At 34.2% G+C, this 20634-nt stretch overlaps 1 long non-coding RNA gene across 1 annotated transcript; it reads left to right on the top strand.

Moving 5' to 3' along the window:
• Window positions 1-11694: 11694 nt before the first annotated feature.
• Window positions 11695-20207, top strand: LOC131806276 (uncharacterized). Its single transcript, XR_009343990.1, has 4 exons — window positions 11695-12034; window positions 13040-13181; window positions 19839-19914; window positions 20000-20207. It is a non-coding gene; the product is annotated as an uncharacterized LOC131806276 (long non-coding RNA).
• Window positions 20208-20634: the final 427 nt, after the last annotated feature.

Genomic DNA, 20634 nt, shown 5'->3' with positions numbered 1-20634 from the left:
ATGACAAAAAAATGTCTACGCAGGTTCAGGTCTTTTTCGGTATTTTTAAAATTTTACCAAATTTTTTTCAGGATTTTATTTCCAAATTCGTTCCAAATGGTGGAGGGTATTCAAAGTTCGGCTCGGCCTAACTTCTGCTTTTTAACTTGTTTCTTTTTTGTTTTTGCAAAATTGTCAGGCTTAATCCCTTTATTGTTGTTTTTATAAAAACAACGTTTGATTATTAGTGGAGAACGATGGTAATGTTTACCAGGGGGAAAGGCAGGGAATACCTAGGTTTCGGAAAGAGCCACCAATTCTCATCAGTTCCCTTGTTTTTTTTGTCTGAGATATTCTCCCCAGAAGTTATTTTAGAAATAACTTCTATGACAAAAAACATTTTTTGCCCAAGTGACGAGATCGTAAGCTCAATAGAAGAGGAACCAAAGAATTATGAGGATTGGTGGCTCTTTCCGAAACCTAGGTATTCCCTGCCGTACCCCCTAGTAAACATTACCATCGTTCTCTACTAATAAATAAACGTTGTTTTTATAAACACAACAATAAAGGGCTTAAGCCTGACAATTTTGCAAAACAAAATACTATGGTATCCCGAACAAAAAAAGCCAACACTGTTTTCATTTTCATTTAAAATGCAGAGTTTGAAGCGGAAAAACGTTAAAACAAATATTATATCCGACGGATAAGAATTTGCTTTATGTTACTCGGCCGATACAAATATATAAACAATTTAGAATTTGTGTTTTAGAATATAATCATATTTGTGTGTTATGTCTTAAGAATTATGTGGGTAGAACAAGTAATTTTAAAAAAAGCTGACTGGTTCGACAGTAAAGGGCAGTAAATAAGGATCCCAAGTTCATAGGTAGTATATAGCGAGTTGATGGTTTATGGAGCCATATCCTCGTAGGTGGTAGTGAGCAATCAGCAAAACCCTCCCTACTTTGCACGGCGAAGAATGGAAGGATTACATGCTACTCCAACATTTTATGATCCTGATGGCATTATACTCACAATGATGCAAAATGCATCTGATTCGGTTTTGGATATCTTGCGGGCGGTTTTTAAGAATTGTCTTATGCGGTGCCCAGTCTGCGAAAGAGGTAATGGTCAGCTATATTCCCAAAACCGGGGAACCTAGTCACACATTATCCACGGACTACAGACCGAGTACCTTTTCTACCTTTCTAATGAGGATATTAGATCCATATAAATTTAAATATAATAATAAATCGTACGCCTGTGCTAAAAGCCGATCGGTAGAGGCAGAGAACTTCAATTTTACATTGACAGCTTTTCAAAATGTAAAACTCTGTTATTTCTTTTATCCTGATTGAATGGATAAAATGCTTAAAAGCAGCTTAAACAATTTGAGCTTGGGAGAGAGTTACCTTAGAAAATCTTCCAACCCCCATGTACAATTCACAAGGAAATGTAAAAGAGATCAAATACTGCACTACAAGTACTGGATGGGGCTGCGAATGTCATAATCCCCATGGACATATTTCCCATTACAATTATGGGGATTATGACCGTTTTTTCGGGCATAACTCTCACAATTGAGTAGGTATTATGTCAAAAAAAAAAGGTCATAATCCCCAAACAGTAGCGTATCGATTGCAGATATAAACCCTATTATGGGGTAGGTACTTTCAGCGTGGTTACAGCAAAGTTATTTTTAAGTGGGGATAATAGCCGGTTATTCGACCCGAAAGCACGGATACAAAATCCGGGTAGTACCCGGTTCTATGAAACTGATAGATAAATTTATCATTTGAAAGCATATGGAAATACATATCCAACAAGTGGTCATATAATGGGGATGTTTCCGAACAATACAAGAAAATTTATACTTTTGTATGTTTATACCAAAACGTAGACGAATATAGCCAATTTTCAGTCACATCAGTTCACATCTGAATGAAATTTTGTTCGAAAGTTAGAGTGAATTCCATGTATGTATATTTCGAGGTGTTACAAGCGGAATGACAAATTTTATATAACCTCCGTGTTATGGTGGCGGGTATACAAAAGCTTTTTTTGATAACTGCTCCTTTGGTTAAAGAAATCAAAGAAAATACTTCATACTACATAATTCGATCGATATATAGGTATGAACGTAGCAAACTAACCACAAGAAAAGTGACAAACTATCCTATGCAAATAAAATCGAAATAAAAAACCAGTTAAGAAAGTCCTAAAGTCGGGCGGGGCCGATTTTATGATACACTACAGCACTTTGCTAATTTAGTTGAGCTCCACATAACAATTAAAAGTTTTTATGGGAGAATGCAATCATGCACCCTATGATTATAATTATAATTTAAAATTCAAAGGACTAAATATGCCGAAAAATTTGTATCTTTTAAATTCGGACTTGTATTGCCCATTTGGTGAAAAATTAATTTGAAATCACATAAAGATATATATGGGAGCTATATCCAAATCTGAACCGATCTCGATAAAATTTGGCAAAGATATTTCTGAATATCGTTGTTACGGAGTGCATATTACGGTTGTGGGTAACAAATACAACAAATCGGATGAACAATATATATGGGAGCTATAGCTATATCTGAACCGATCTTCGCCAAATTTGATATACTACCTTCTAGACTCAATTCGGTAGTATGTGCCAAATTCCTTCCTAATTCGGGCTGATATTACACGTTTGGTGCACAATAAAAGGCAAATCGGACGAAGATATATATGGAAGCTTTATCTAAATTTTTACCGATTATCTCCTATTTCAATAGGGTTCGTCCTTGTGCCAAACAAATGTTGTTTGGAAAATTTCATCTCAATCGGATAATAAATGCGACCTGCATTTTGTTCACAAGAATACATGGACAGACGGATGGACGGACGGACAGACGGGCTGACATGCATAAATCAACTCAGAAAGTGATTCTATGTAGATCATCAAAAGGAACTATGGGTCTATCTTGTTTCCTTTTGCCTGTTACAAACAAATGCACAAAGACATAATACCCTGACCACCTTGTGGTGTAGGTTATAATGAAAGCATTTAAATGTAAGTTTGTGCAAAATTTTTTTCCGATTTCATTGACATTGAGTTAACCAAGGCTTAGGTTAGAAATGAACATTCCGTCTAACACAATGTGATTAGAACCACGCAGTGCTGATGGTGGTTTTGGTAACATAGAAAACCATTAGCTCTTTGCTCGACTACCATTGCTTCCTTCTATGGTTGGTGGATAATCGCCAAGTGTCGGCCACACTGTTGTTTTCCAGGAATGTTGTTGTTTTTTCTTTATTCTATTTCTTTTTTTAATATTTCCTTACACAATTTTCAATTTCCAATGTTATGGCCATAGCATGCCGTATGCAAATAATGTAATGAATTTGTTTTTCTTTTTGCTACACTGCAAATATTTCTTACAATTCTTAGCAGAAGTTGGCACTTTTGTGCCAACTTCTTTTATATTTACCACAGGAAAGTGGGGGCATTGTGAATGACATTTAATTGTTTGCAATAAATGCTCCTCATGCTGATTAGTATTCACAATGAGCATAAACACAACATAAAGGTACCTCCTGATTTTGCGTAGTCTTAATTTCTAACTGAATTAGCTGCAATTTTACATTTCGGGTTCCTATTAGGTATACCTTCTTTTCCTTGTATACAGGTTAATCTTTTTGAGTAAATCCAATATAACACTATCTCTCGATTTAGGCCATTTTTAAAGCAGAAGCCTCAAAAGTTAACAAAATATGCTGTGAATTCGAGTTCTCATAAAATATATTTATACCCTCCAACTACGGAGGTTATATTAACTTTCTCATTCTTTTTGTAACTCCCCTAAATACTTATGATAGACCCTACAAGGTCTGTATAATCTGGATGATTATACAATTTTAACTTTTTTAACGATTTGAATATATGTGTTTTTGTCAGTGGGCTGGGTAATATCGTAAATGGGTCATATTGGTCCACGTTTCATAAAGCCTCTGATGATTAGAGTCAAATATTTCCACAGAATTGTTAAACTTCGGTACCTAGAGTTTTTAATGTGTTCTGTTTCCAATGGCAGAAAAATTTGGTATATTTTGAGATTTTAGCAAATGTTTAACTGATTTTTCTTTTATATTTGGTATTTGCAAGTTAAAAAGTATCAATCGGTTCTGCCGACAGACGTATAACCTTAGCCAATGTTCGATTATTTAAATACTTGTTGACTTCTGTCATGATTATTTAAACGGATGACCCTCTATGGATGGATGGATGGAGTGGATCGTATTGGACCTAAATAAATACTATATATATATTGCGACGTGCCAGGTTTGGAGTAAATTGGTAATTTCCTTCACTTTACATAACATATGTGATAATTTTAAGAAAATGGTTACATGTGCGTGAGGTACAAGAAGTATTCCATTTTCAATTCGCAATTTTGAGCCTTTGTGAAGGAGGTGCCAGAAGAAGTGCGCCGATCTATCCCATCTTCACAACAGATCTTGTGTGCCAAGTCTAAATGGAATCCGATGTTAATTTCGCATTTTATGAGCTTAATGGATATTCAAAATTTCGACCTTTGTGGGTGAGGTACCAGAAGGAATGGACCGATATATTCCATCTTAACACCAGACCTTGGGTTAATAAAAATATAAGGATTTGTGAAATTTGAAGACAATCGGACTGCTACACCACATTATAAAAGGGTTGTAATTATTAAAATTTTTGACTCTTTGTGGGGAAGTACTTGATGGAGTGGACCGATATTGTCCATTTTCACACCTGACCTAGCACTGATGAAAATATTTGGAATTGCAAAGTTGGATTAAATAATTTTTTTGAAAATTTCGAACTATTGTGGGAGAGGTACCAGAAGGAGTGGACCGATATTGCCCCTCTCCGAACTCGATCTAAAATATAACTATGTACCAAGTTTGGACCAAATCGGATACTTCCTTCGATAGTTATCGTGCGCTTCAGCCAGCCAGACGGACGGACGGACGGACATCGCTGGATTGACTTCAAATATCCTGAAACGGATTTGGTCAAAAAAGAGATTTAGGGTCTAAAACTGTTATTTTAGACTAGGCACGTTTTGACCGCTTTAAATGATATATACCCTCTGTAGCCATATGACAGGGTATAGAAACTCGCAATAGATAATATCCACATTGATGTGGTCTCAATATTCACCGCCGATATATTATGATGGAGGGTATTAAATTTGGTAATGATTAACTGCCAAATAAATTTGATAAGTGTTTACTCATTTTGTAGATTTTGTTTTTATAAAAAAAATTGTACCGGTGCTAGACTCATATAAAAATAAACTCTGATTTAGAATTGCGTGGAAGTGTCACCCTCAATTGAAATGAGGGTATACTAAATTTGTATCGCGTTGAAATATTTTATTTGCAGTTTCAAGTTTTTAGCATCCAAATAATGGTACCTTACAATTGTTGGTATATTGGAATGGAATATTGAATCTCATTTATTTATAAAGGTGTACTTAACCTCATGCTGAAATCTAATACTTGTTAAGTATTTTTAGAGTCTTGGAGTAGCCCCCTATCTTCAGGTGTTTTGAAAGTCCCAAAAACATTTTTCAAATCAGCAGACAACAATTCAGAACTTTCACATGCTGTGGGATATAGTTAGACACCAAATTTTAGGGTCTTTAAAATTGATTACATTTTCGCATTGTGGGTAGTAAAACATGCCTGACAGACCGAACATAATGCTCTTTTTACATTCTTCATTATATCAAACTGAATAATATTGTCAAAATTCCAAAGCTACAATAAATATTGGTCTGAAATTTAATCTTATGCCCATTATAGTCACAATTTGTCATTTTTATTGCGTTTCAGCAAAGTAAGGAATGATTGTAATTTTTATATTGGTTTTCTGGCGGAACATTGCGACATTTGACAAACAAACATGACATGCGGAAAAATCATACACACAGAATGATTAATGATTTTAACTTTTGGGGTAAGTAAAGTAGCAAATAGACCCACTTATGCTAGGCAATATAATATTCATCAAAAAAAGAAAACAATTTGAATTTAAAATTGTTGCTTTTTATTTGCTTGCATTATTTATCACTAATGCAAAAATTAATGTAAAGGAAAAATTGATGTAAATTAATGTAAAATATGTATTTTTCTTATGTTTTAAAATAGTAGATGGAGAGTATACCATAACTTGGGGTGATATTACATATTACAACACATGCTGTAAATTGTGACTAAAACAAAAAAAAAAAAAAAAAACTGTAAAGGAAACCTTAAAGTCCGTCGGGTCCGACTTGATGATACCCTACACCACTTTGCATATTTAGTATAGAATCACATAACAAATTGAAGTTTTTACGGGGAACAAATCGGATGAATATACTATGGGAGCTATAGATAATTAGATTTTCACTAAATTTGATGCACTTTCTTCTAGACTGAATTCGGTCGAATGTGCCAAGATTTATGTGATTTGAACTGATATATGATTTGGTGCACAATTCACCCGAAATCGGTTGAAGATATGTATGAGAGCTATGTCCAAATATGATTCAATCTTGATAAAATTTTGCACAGGTATTTTTACTGGTTTTCTTTTGACATTCGTTTTTCTGTAACATTTTGTACAAAATGTGAAATATAATTTGGGGAAACCTTAATTGCAATATCGGATATATATGGTAGCAATATCTTATTCCGAACTGATCTCGACAACATTATCTGAACAGATTTTCAAGAAATTTGACATATTTACTTCTAGACTGAATGTGGTCTTATATACCACAATCCATCTTATCTGGGCTAATATAGTGCACAAAAAAATTGAACTTGAAATTTTTGATACATTTTGCACCGGAATGGTATAAAATTTGGCATTTGGAGTTTGTATCCATTATTTTGTATTTTCCTCTGATATAAAATTTATTATAGAGATCTACGTCTTTTCATAACCCACATGAAATTATATTCATATTCGGTGTTTTGATGATTTTAGGTACACTTTTACTCGAATTATTTAAAATATCGTTCATTTTCCAGCGCTTCTTTTTATACGCAACACCACACTGTGGTCTGGGTATTACATCTTTGTGCTTGTGTTGTAACATATAGAAGGAAGCGAGACAGACTCATAGTTACTTTTGATAGTTACATCGGAGTCGATTTATGCATGTCCGTCCGTCTGTCCATGTACTCTTGTAAACAAAGTACAGGTCCCGTCTATTGCCCCCCCGTCTATTGCCAATATATATATTATCCATATCCGATTTTGCATTTATGTCCCCCACACCCGAAAAATGCTCTACACAATAACAAATACCGTTATTATCAAATATAAGATTCAGCAGAGAAATATCTCTGCTTAATTTTATAGAGATCGGTTCAGATTTGGATATACCAGCTATATATATCTTCAACCCGACTTGACGTTTACTATGCCTATAAAGTATAATATCAGCTTAAATAGGGTGTATTTTGATTTTTATTGGTTCCGACACATATCCCTCCGACAAATTTAGTAGAAATCGATTCAGAGGAGGATATATCAAAGTGGTGTATGGTATCATAAAATCGGGTCCGCCCGACTTTTAGCCTTTCTTTATAGGTTCCTACTGGGAATATACAGATTGTAATACTCATTCATATGCAAAATCATTTTTCGACAATATCCATATTATGTTTTGCATAAATAATGCCTAAAGTATTAAAAATTGCAAACATTACAATGTATTGCATTGGTACGGTGAACAATATGATGACGAAACATCAAAAATGTTAACGATTTTTACATGCCGTCATAATTAAATATTTGACATAGCAAGAACGCAGTCCATGACTCAAAGGATAAAGACTACATAATTAAAATCGTCAAGCATCAGGTGTTTTTGAATGCAGCAGAAACCTACAATGAGCTTAATGAAAAATAACTATATTGTATTTGTATACAGATGTAGGTACGTATACACGACAGTACGTCTTGCGGAATTGATTATGTTCTTTTGGTACAGAAACACGATGAATACATACAGGCATGACAATAATTATTGCAGCTATTGCTTTATGAGTATAAGTACAAAAAAGACTTTAAACGATCGAAATGTTAATGGTTCTTTGCGTGTTTTTGATAGAAATAGACAAACATTTTCGTTCATTCGTAACTATTTTTAATACCAAAAGACAAATTCGGTCGAAATCACATGATTAGAACTCGGACACATTTTTTATGTATGCTTTGAATACGCTCCACTATTTGGTAGGTATGAGCAAATTTCACAGGAAAAAAATCCGTTGAAAATTACTGCTATAAACATAACAAGTAAAAATAGAATACCCTCCAACATTTAAAACAAATTAGGAAATGTTCAAAAAAAAATAAAATCCATTAAAAATTCTGTTAAAGTCTTAAAAACACCGAATATCGGAACGTTATGATTTATAGGGGATATACGATATTGCGGACCTATATATCAAAATACCGAATATCGGGGGGTACCGGTATATGGGGGCTATACGATATCGTGGACCTATAAATACAATTCTCTTTTAAGGACTAAAGTACTCACAAGGAACTCCTTGTGTGGAATTTCAGACAATTCCATTGAAAAATGTGGTTGAAATTAACAAAATATCGAAAATCGGGGATACCGTTATATGGGAGCTACACGATATCGTGGGCCGATATAGCCCATGTTCGAACTTGACATGCCTGCTGACAAAAGACAGATCTGTGCAAAATTTTAGATTCTTATCTTTATTCGTTTTGACTGTAGCGTGATTACTACAGACGGACTGATAAGGCTAAATCGTCTTAGAATTTACGCTGATCAAGAATATATGTACTTTGTTGGGTCTAAAATGGTTATTTCGATGAGTTACAAGCGGAATGACGAATGTATGGTGGACGGTATAAAAATACCGAATATACCGGTATATCCAATTTTTGTCATTGACCATTACGATATTGAAATACAAAACTTTAAATCGGTGAATAAAGTGGCTGAAATCATCAAAAACACTGACAATTGGGAAGTACCGTTTTTTGGGACCTACAAAAAATCGTGGACCGTCATAGGTAATTTCCGGTCACAGGCTGTAGCAGCTATTACGAACTTACAATACGAAATTTAAAACAACTCTGGTGGATATGTTCGTAAAACTTCAAAATACCGAATGTACGGAGTTGCCGTTGTATGGGGTCTATACGAAGACCTGGACCTGCATATGCAATTTGCTATGATAGACTGTATTACCTGTTTGGAACTTCAAATACGAAATAAAATCATCAAACTATCGATTATAGGGAGGTACCTTTTATTAGGGCCTATACGAAGATGTGGACAATTTTGTGTCACAGACTATATTAAATCTTAGACTTATATTGACAGTTCTATAAAAGGAGTTTTCTTCCATTATGAAAACACGTGCTTTCAACCAAATTCGGGTTAAAATTATGACTGAAACCAAAAAAATGTAACTATAATAAAGGGTGGCCCTAATTTTTCTCAATACCAAAAATCCTGCGAATCTGAGGCACATCTGACTGAAATTGTATCAACCTACTTTATTTCGTTCGGAAGCTAGAGTGATTTTCACAGACAGACAGACATAGAATTCGATGCTGATCAAGTATATATATATACTTTGTGAGATCCAAAACTTCTGATTATTAAGCTGGAAAGACCCGAAGTAGAAATAAAGAGACAACGGATTTTAGTTTGACCTAGTTTAAATTCGACTTACAATTTAAATTCGGTCATCGTATAGTACTTTGTTATTTTACGAGAAAATAGTTATGCGAGAAAATAAATTTTTTAAAACCATGGTACAATGAAGACAAGGTGGGGCATAATAATCACCAGTTGTGCAATTCTCTAACTGAGTTACCGACAAATGTCGGTCGGAAAGTTAGTGACGAAATAAAGTGGTCGCTATGGAGATTATCTGAACATGATAGATACCATCTTATCTTCTTTTTCAACCCTACACCACATAGCGGTAAGGGCATTATGTCTTTCTGCAATGATTTGCAACGTGGAGAAGGAGGCAAGATAGGACCATAGTTAGTTTTGAGGATCTTGATTGAATCACTTTCTGAGTCGATTTATGCATGTCTGTCGGTCTGTATGTGACCTGTATTTTTGTGAATAAAATTCAGGTCGCATATATTATTCGATTGAAATAAAATTTTCATAAATGTGTTTGGTCCAAGGACTAACCGTATTGAAATTGATGAGAACTGGTTCAAATTTAGATATAGATCCCATATATATTTTCAACCGGGTTAATTGTTCACCACTATCAGTCCAAATGACCTGAATTTCGGCAATTCCCACTGAATTCATCCTTGAAAATATTACTTCAAATCTGGTGAAAATCTTATTAGATCGGGGTTTTAAGCCCCTCACATGCGTAATATGCTCTATACAACGATAACTCTTGGTATCAGATATCAGATACATCTCATAAATAAGTGTTAAATTTTTTTTGAAGATTGGCTCACATTTGGATATAGCTCCCGTATATGCTCACCATATACATGTTGTCCGTGGTATGAGGCCAATAGGGAGAGGCTAAATGAGAAGCAGGTGAGTATGTTCCAACTACGCACTGATGGAGCAGAAAAACCCAAACTTCTTCCTAGAAGTTAAATGGTGCATTTATATTGTGTAGAGAGAGTTAAACACAACACTCTCACAAACCACATAAAAAAATAAGGGAAAGGGAAAAAGCTAAATATCTGATGAATATACGCTACGCTTAAAAAGGACACAATTCCTTTGTCCATTAAATGCCGGTATGTGATAGCAGCTAAACACAATAACAACAAAAATTACAAAAAAAGAGGAAAGGAATGAAAAGAGACATCCTTGTTAAATTTGCAAAATCTCAGTCCACTCTCTGTTTTTGTTTAAACTTTGGAATGAGTTTCACAGACTGAATAACAATAGGAGGAATTTCTTGTTTTTCTTTGCAGATAATCTCTTTAAACTGGGAGATGATTAATAAGTAGTTGTGAGTATATTATTGAAGAGTACAGAAGCAATAATGTTGAGAGAGAGTACCACATGGTACTGCCAGGTGTAAGCATGTAATGTAGACAATGTAATCAAGGACATCGACATAAATATCATGGAAAGAGGTAAGAGAGAATCAAAAGAGAATGCAAACTTTCTGAGCAACAAATGTGAACAAAAAGTGTGCGCAAACAGGGGTGTTTGTCTATGAACTATTAATATAAGAAATCACAAATATTTCACATTTTGCTCTGGTAAGAGACAAATAAACATGTGTCTGCCACTGGTACAAGGCAATAGGAGGAAAACAAATTTAATGTGGCTATTTGTGTATTTTGTGATTTTAGCTAGGTTAGAGAGAAATTATAGTTCTGGCGACAGTAGGCAAGGCACTCGAGAATATCGTGCAAAAAACACCTGCTGGAATTGTGAACTTTGGAAATTTCACGTGGAGACTGATATCACATGTTAATTGAGGCAAGGAAAGCTTTCTTTTATACAGCTGACTGTGGGAAGCTCTCTTCTGGATGGAAAATGTTACTTATAACGCATGACGCACATCAACAACTGTACACATTTGCAGAAAACAGCTGAAATGTAACTCTGCAAAGATTGTTTAAGTTTCATCGACAAAAGTAGGTTGAATTACAACTAACTAATTTCCGTACATTCAGTCACTTGATTCTAGTCGTCGGGTGAATTAGAAACATTGCATATAAATGCTGAAGCCCTTGGCGCTTTGTATGCCAAATAAGTCTTCTACCTCGAACAAGGCAAAAGCATTGAATAAACCGAATAAAATCTCGAACCCGCAATATTTGCTTTCGCAGCGTAAACAAATGAAATTATACAAAAGAAAACATAAAAGAAGAAGAAATAAAAAAGACAACAGAAAATTTCTTTGGAATACACAGCAATAAACAGTTGAAAACAGAATTGTGCAAACAAGAGAAAATAAAAATAAAGACCAGAAGGCCAAGACTAAAAATTTACATACAATTTAGGATACCCATCGAATCCTGCCTTTGGTTTGGAATTAATAGAAATTATTGTTATATTATCATTATCTATTTCTTCCGATTCTTTATGGATTTCTGTTTTTCTTTGGTTTGTTTTTATACCCTCCACCATACATGGAGGGTATATTAACTTTGTCATTCCGTTTGTAACTCCTCGAAATACTCATATCAGACCCAAAAAAGTATATATATTCTTGATCAGCGTAAAATTCTAAGTCGATTTAACGATGTCCGTCTGTCTGTCTGTCTGTCCGTCTGTCTGTCTATCTGTTGTAATCACGCTATCTTTCGAATGAATTGAGATAGGTGGCTAAAATTTTGCACACATGTTTATTTTTCCAGTAGGCAGGTTAAGTTCGTAAATGGGCCATGAAGGTCCACGTTTTCATATAGCCCCCATATAACGGTACCTCCCTATATTCGGTATTTTGATGATTTTAGCGACATTATTCACGGGAATTGTTTCAAATTTGGTATTTGAAGTTCAAAATGGATACTACACCCTAAGACGGAAAATTATCCGTGCAGTCCACGTCTTGGTATAGCCCCCATATAACGGTACCTCCCGATATTCGGTATTTTGATGATTTTAGCGACATTATTCACGGGAATTGTTTCAAATTTGGTATTTGTAGTTCGTTATGGGAACTACTGTCTGTGGCAGAAAATTGTCTGTGCGGGTCCAGGTCTTCGTATAGCCCCCATATAACGGTACCTCCCTATATTCGGTATTTTGATGATTTTAGCTACATTATTCACCGTTTATTTCAAGTTTCGAATTTGAATATGGTAATGGCTTATGACAAACAATGCCTATGTATGTCCACGTCGTATAGACCCCAAAACAACGGCTATATTCGGTATTTTTAAAATTTTAACAGAATTTTTTAAGGATTTTATTTTTTGAAAATTTCCAAATTCGTTGCAAATGGTGGAGGGTATTAAAAGTTCGGCCCGGCCGAACTTACTGCTTTTTAACTTGTTTAGTTTCTTGTTGTCCCGTTGATTTCAAAGCTACTCGCATTTTTGGTTTCTGCCGCTTGTTTATTGTTGTTTGTGATTCCCGATTTTACGAAAGGATACGAACGAAGAATCAAAACAAAAAACCATTTAATCACACCCTCTCAACAACTGAGGGGATGAATGAGTGTCTAAGGTAATATAATTTTTGACAATGATGAGAACAACAAACATAAGCAAGAAATGCTTTTGATGTTGTGTTACCAAGCGCCACTTAAGGACATTCGGCAATTATACTCTACTCCTGAAAATGTAATTTGCAAAAATTTGAAACATGCATTATAAACTAAAAATAAGGAACATATTTTTGACCAGCATAAAAAAGTGTATTTAAAAATGTCCGTCTGTCTTATCGAAAATGTTGGGTTACAAAGCAAAAAAAAAAATTCCTTTCTCATTACAAGTAACATGTAAACTGGGCACAAAGCCGACGGCAAAATCTCTTTGTAAAAACAAGTTGAATGTTTGATTTGCAAGTAGTTTCAATTGCCAAAAAAGTATTAAAAATTCACTATAAAAATTCACTATTCAAAAGCAAAAATAGAAAACAAAAATACACCCAAACACGTATTATGGTGCAAAGTTTCCTCGCATACTCTTAAACGTTTACCAATATCACATTATGTTAATATCATAAATATTATAAACAATATAATTTTGGGCCCGCCTGGCTACGTCGGTGCCTCCGCTACAGAATGGATGGTATACAGGGTGAGATGAAAAATCTGCAACCAACTTCAGACTGCTACCATTTCTAAACCACTCGTCTGACAACTGTTATTAATATTCCAGTGACAGCTCATTATATTGTTTACAAGCGTACAAAAGCATTTTGTGATTTTTTTATATTTGACTGGAAAACCACAAGTGGCTATCGTCAAAGCACTCCAGCATTTAAAATTTAATAATTCTATGGGTCTCGTACCATCGCTCGTTACCGTGATACTGGTAGCGTAGCCCGAAATAGTTTTAAAAAAATAAATAAAAATATTCCATTTTGCAAATATTGAAAAAATTGGCTGGGGGTAAAGCCATTGAAATTCCAAAAAGTGCAAGAACTTATGCCGCAACAGAAAGAAAATAGACTCAGAAGAGCTATGGAGTTCCTTCGCTTGACCGAAAGTGGCAAACTGCCGAATTTCTCCGATGAGAAAACATTTGTTTTACAGCAGTTTTGTAAACAAACAAAATGAATGATGATGGTGCTTACTTGCCAAAGAGGTCAGCTGAAAAAGGTTGGCCACCAGAACTCAAGCGCCAGCCATGGTGATGATGTAGGCCGTATTAATCGACCGTGACATCAGAATAAATGGCGAATATTATCGCGAAAATATTCTGGAAGGTGTAATAAAGCCATAAAATTTTGTGTCGATTTAACGATGTCTTGTTCCATAAAAAGGAAGAAATTTCTTTAATTTCGACTTTGACTTTTGCTTATCAAATGACTTAGGAAACATATATGTGTGTGTGTCTTAACTACCGGACAGTTTGTTTTACTTCGAGTTTTTCTTCTTATTAATTTTTGTCATTCGTATTCAAATTTTCTTATGTCTTGTTTTGTTCATTCTGTTTGCCAATATTGTTCAATGGTATGGGAAACGTACAAACATGTTGGAAAACTTTTATTGTTAGGACTGAGGTTACTTTCGATATTGAACTTCTGTGTTTTCAACTTGTTCTGAATTTTGGTGTGCTTATGAGATTTTTTTTAAGTTTTCTGTTTTGCAATAAGACCTTAAATAATTTTTTTTGAAGAATCGGAGATTTTTTTTTTTTTTTTGAAAAGAGGTTTAAAATTGACACACAATTAAGTCGGTGGTCAATGTCATGACAGTTTTTCCTCCATAGGCTCCAATTAAATTATTCGTCTCCGACTCCTGCATTGCATTCTTTTCGTCATTAATACAAATAAAAAACTATGTCGTTTTCTTTTGTAATAAAACATGTGTAAAATTAGTATGTTTATCGTAGTACCCAACATATCTAGATTGAGTACAAACAATGAGGTAAAAATGGAAAAAAAAAAGATTAACCTGCCGATACCTTTTATTACAAAGGTATACCAGCTGTTATGAATATAATATAAATTACTTAATATTTTTTTGTTTTGTTGTCCAACATTTTTGGGACATCATCTAGACTGTTTCTTACTTGGCAATTTGGGTAAATATTTATGGTTTATTGTGTTAAATACAACTTACATAAAAACCGTGGGGTACAATTATATGGGGGATACACGATATCGCGGGTCTATATAGAAAATTCTCTTCCAAACTTCTCAGAAGGAACTCTTGGTGTTTATTTTCAGACAATTTCATTCAAAAATTTAGCTACACGATATCGTATATCCCCCATATTACAGTAATTCCCAATATTCGGTATTTTATTGATTAGCGAATATTGGGAAGTACCGTAATATGGGGGATATACGATATCGTGGACCAATATAGACAATTCTCTTTCAGGGTTGAGTACTCAGAAGGAACTCGCTATGCGGATTTTCAGACAATAATACCAAATATCGGAATGTACCGTTATATGGTACCCCCAAAAGAACTCCTGGTGTAGAATTTTAGACATTTCCATTTAAAAACGTGCCTAAAATCATCAAAATATCGCATATCAAGGAGACCGTTATATAAGGTGTCATACGATAGTGGACCGATGTAACTCATCTTCGAACTTGACCTGACTGCAAAAGACTGATCTGTGCAAAATTGTAGTGATGTAAACGTAATGATGTAAACGTAACAGTTGCAATCATTGAGAAGCATATATATATGCTGAGCTCAACAAACCTCAAAGACTTACAAGTCAGTGCTCTACACTATTGTAGACTACAAAATTGTATCTCTCTGTGATACATACATCAACACACAAGCACCATGGCTATTGATGTTACCCTTGGATTAATAAAGTAGACAGAAGCGTAATTGTGTCGTATTTATTATCCGATTGAGATGAAATTTTCCAAACAATATTTGTTTCGGAAATACCTTTGCCAAATTTTATAAAGATCGGGTCAGTATTGGATATAGGTCCCATATATATATTCAACCGATTTCGGGATAATTGTGCACTAAGTGGCCACTATCTGTCAAAAAGTCCTGAATTTTGGTACATCCGATCGAATTCATCAAATTCGACAACAATGATATTTGGTACCAGATATCTTATAAAGCTCGGAAATACTTCCGGCAAATTTTATCTAGAACGGCTAAGATTTGGATATATCTCCCATACATATCCTTAATCCGATATTAGGTATATTGTGCAAATAGTGTCTAATATCAGCCCAAATGGAGTGAATTTCGGGACATATGTTTCCATTTTGTCCTACTTGATTCCGATATATATTTTTTTAATATGATCCTTCTCCATGCGATATCATGCACCCTATATCAAACTATTACTGCTCTAAAGTCAAGTGTTGATAGGTGGTATGATCTACTTCATATAAATTCATTGTTACGGGAGCTCTACTAAATATGCATAGTGGTGTAAGGTAACATAAAATCGGCCCCGCCCGACTTTTGATCTCTCCTTACTGATTCCTGTATGAAAACATTTTCAAGCTCGTTATTCTCTTCAACAGTTGGTGTAAAAAAAATTTTTAACATTTCAATTTCTTCACATTTTTTAGTTGACATTGACTCCATTGGAATTTATTTCTATTCTTATCTACGCAAATGACATTAAACTGTAGTATCAAAACGGGTAATATTTTCATGGCAAATTACTTTCGTTCCGAGAATAGATTTCCTCATTCTAAGAAAATATACAAAATTGTTATAATACTTAACATTCTTAAAAAGGAAAAACAGATAACGAAAGAGGCAAAAATAAACGATGAAAAATTTATTTTGTAACACATTGGATTTTATGATATAAAATAACTCTAAACTAAGAAAAGGTCAAATTGGAATTGCAAAATATTTTTTGTTTTCTTTCAGACTCACTGACCCTCTTCATATTAATGATCCTGAAATGACAGTGTATTAGTCAAAAGTCAATAAAATTAAGGGAATGCATTTTAATTTAAAGAAAGGGATTTCATCTTAGCTTCAAGACAAAAAACTATCCTGTAAGTAAATCGAATGCAATTTAAAGATAAAGTAATAAATACCATTTCACTTTTACGTATTATTTTTATACCCTACACCACATAGTGATAAGTATATTATGTCTTTGTACATTCGTTTGTAACAAGGAAAAGGAAGCGAGATAGACCCATAGTTACTTTTGAGGATCTTCATAGAATTATTTTCTGAGTCGATTTGACCCGAATTTTGACACATCCGACAGAATTCAGTCCAGAAAACAAGTAAGGAAAAGTTAAAAGTCAGGCGGGGCCGACAATATGATACCCTACAACACTATGCATATTTAGAAGAGCACCCGTAACAAAGGAATTTATTTGAAGTAGGTCATACCAACATTCAAAATTTGGCTTTAGAGCAGTTATAGTTTGGTTTCCAAGGGTAGTAATATATGGGAGGCATATCCAATTCTGAATCGATTTTCAATAAATTTGACCGACAGATTTTAATCCTTTATATCATATAACGTTGCTATAATGTACATGATAGCACTTCGAGTTCCAGAAAATGAAAACGTATGGGCTGATATTTGTCATAATTTGCACAATAAACCTGAAATCGGATTAAGAATATATTTGGGAGCTGTATCCAAATCCTAGCCGTTCTCGATAAAATTTGACAAAGGTTTTTCCGGGCTCTATATGTTATCTGGTACCAAATATCACTGTTGTCGAATGCATATTACGAATATATATATGGGAGCTATAGCTATATCTGAACCGATTTTCTCCAAATTTAATGTTCTTGCCTCTAGACCGACTTCGGTCGGGTGTACCAAAATTTAGGACTTTTTGACATATATTGGCCATTTGGCGCACAATTAACCCGAAATCGGTTGATGATATATATTGGAGCTATTTCCAAATCTGAACCGATCTTGATAAAATTTGGTAGAGGTATTTCTGGGCTGTATCTGATACCAAACATTATTCTTGAGGGGTGCATAGTACGAATGTGGGGGGACTTAAACACCAAATCGGGTGTAACCTATATAAGGTAGCTATAGCTATATCTGAATTGATTTTTATACCCTACTGCACATAGTGATACGGTTATTTTGCCTGTTTGGATTTGTTTGTAACAGGGAGAAGGAAGCGAGATAGACCCATAGCTACTTTTGAGGATCTTCATAGCATTTATTATACGATTGAAATGACATTTTACACACAAGATTTTTGTTTGGTCCAAGGACGAACCCTATTGAAATTGGTGATAATCGGATCAAATTTAGATATAGCTTCCATAAATCTTCAACCGATTTCAGGGTAATTGTGCACCAAATGGCCAATATAAGTCGTAATGACCTGAATTTAGGTGCATCCCACCGAATTCAATATAGAAGCAAGTACATCACATTTGGAGAGAATCGGTTAAGACATAGCTCCCATATATATGTTTCATCCCATTTTGGTGTTTTAAGTCCCCCAAGTGCGTTATATGCACTCCACGCGAATTTTATTTGGTACCGGACATCAGATACTGCTCGAAAATACCTCGGTCTAATTTTATCGAGTTCAGTTCAGATTAGGATATAGCTCCCATATACATCTTTATCCTATATCAGGTTTATGGTGCATCAAATGGCTAATATCAGCCCAAAAGGACTGAATTTTGGCCATTACGACTGAATTCATCCTAGAAACAAGTACCTCAAATTTGGTGTAAATCGGTTCAGAAAAAGCTGTAGCTCCAATATATATGTTTTATTCGATTTTGGGTTTTAAATCCTTTACATGGGTAATATGCATTCCTCAACAATGATCTTTTGTACCAGATATTAGATACAGCTCTGAAATAATGTATTAAATTTTGTCAAGATCGATTCAGATTTGGATATAGCTCCCATATATATCTTCAAACGTGTTAATCGGGTTATTTGTGCACCAAATAACCAATATCAGTCCAAATGGTCTGAATTTTGGCATATCCTACAGAATTCAGTCTAGAAGCAAGTACATCAAATTTAGTGAAAACCGGTTCAGATATAGCTAAACCTGTCATAAATATATTTCATCCGATTTTGTTTTTAATTTCCTTGATATTCGTAATATGCATTCAACAACAATGATTTTTGTTACCAGATATCTTGTATCCTCAAACCGATTTCAGGTTTATTGTGCAAATATTTTGATATATATTGATCTATGAGATTGTATAAATTTTGCTATATATACGTTTTCTTGTATATCAGCATCAATGTAACGGTCAGGACTGACATTTCCCCAGAATTAAAAATATTCGTCGTGTAGTGCACATTTTCGTATTTTTTACATAAAAGTTATCGTCTATTTTACCCGCTAAATATAGTCCGATAACCAAACAGAAGGTAGGTAGGCTTCTGGTCAGCCCTAAACTGTACTCCCGTGCTATGACGGACACACAAAGCTAGATGAGCTCAGTTCTGAGGTATAAGACGATCCATATATAATTTCCTATGTCGGGTACCAATAATACTGTTGTAGTCGTATAAAAACCGTATAAATCCAAAACTCAATTTGTATCTACTTTATACCGCACAAGATTGGTTTGAACAGCTTTTTTATATGCCACGGCTATGGCACGTTTAATTGAACCTTAAGAATTGGGAACCGATATTTTCAAACGATTTAATTTAATTTTTAGTTTTTCTTATTTTGATTGCCTTTACGAGTATATGCTGATATACATCTAACTTTAATTACATTTTCTTTTAGATTAGAACCGGCGCTGAAGCTTCATCAAGGTCATATATACATATTTTGGATTTGAAAAGGGTGGCGCAGATATAAGGTATATGTAACAAAAAGATTTATTAATATTCAAATTTATTATTTGTTCATCAGTGTTAATTTTTGCCTTTTTTGTCTCGTTTCAGGCGATATAAATCGGAAATAATAATAGAAAGCAATTGATAATGCTGTCAATTTCCGATTATTCAATGATTTGTGTAATATTTTATATTGAGTCAATGAGAGTTGAAACTTTAGCGTAAAAATTTCATAGTAAGATTATAAATTTGTAGCAATTTACAAATGTTTTTTTGATGCGTTCTATATTTCAAGATTCCAAAATATAAAGTTGCAACTAATTTGTCTGAATAAAACAAATAGGAACTTGAAAAAAAAAACTGTTTGTTTCAATGTGTGAACCGATGTTAAAATATATCGTTGTGTAATGAGAACACAAGATGTCGAACTGCCACGAATTTGTCTTAAAAATTTGGTCTGAAATCCGTAAGGCACCTAGAATGTGGAGTAACCATTATATAGGGTTTATAGTAAATAGTGGGAAAGTTCTTAGTATAGAGAAATTCTACCTAATAAGATGCCAAAACTATAAAGTACAGAAAATTGTATTCAAAATTATGGCAGGAACCTTTAAATGCCGAAAACGTTAATATTCATTGAAGAGGGAAAGATATATACAGGGTGAGATAAAAAACTGCAACAAAATCAAACACAATAATTTTTACATTTTTATACCCTCAGCCATATGGCTACAGAGGGTATA

The sequence above is a fragment of the Musca domestica genome, unplaced genomic scaffold, assembly GCF_030504385.1.
Source record: "Musca domestica strain aabys unplaced genomic scaffold, Musca_domestica.polishedcontigs.V.1.1 7, whole genome shotgun sequence".
NCBI classification, from domain to species: domain Eukaryota; kingdom Metazoa; phylum Arthropoda; class Insecta; order Diptera; family Muscidae; genus Musca; species Musca domestica.
The sequence above is the reverse complement of the archived record's forward strand: the minus strand, read 5'-3'. Positions and strand labels throughout refer to the sequence as shown.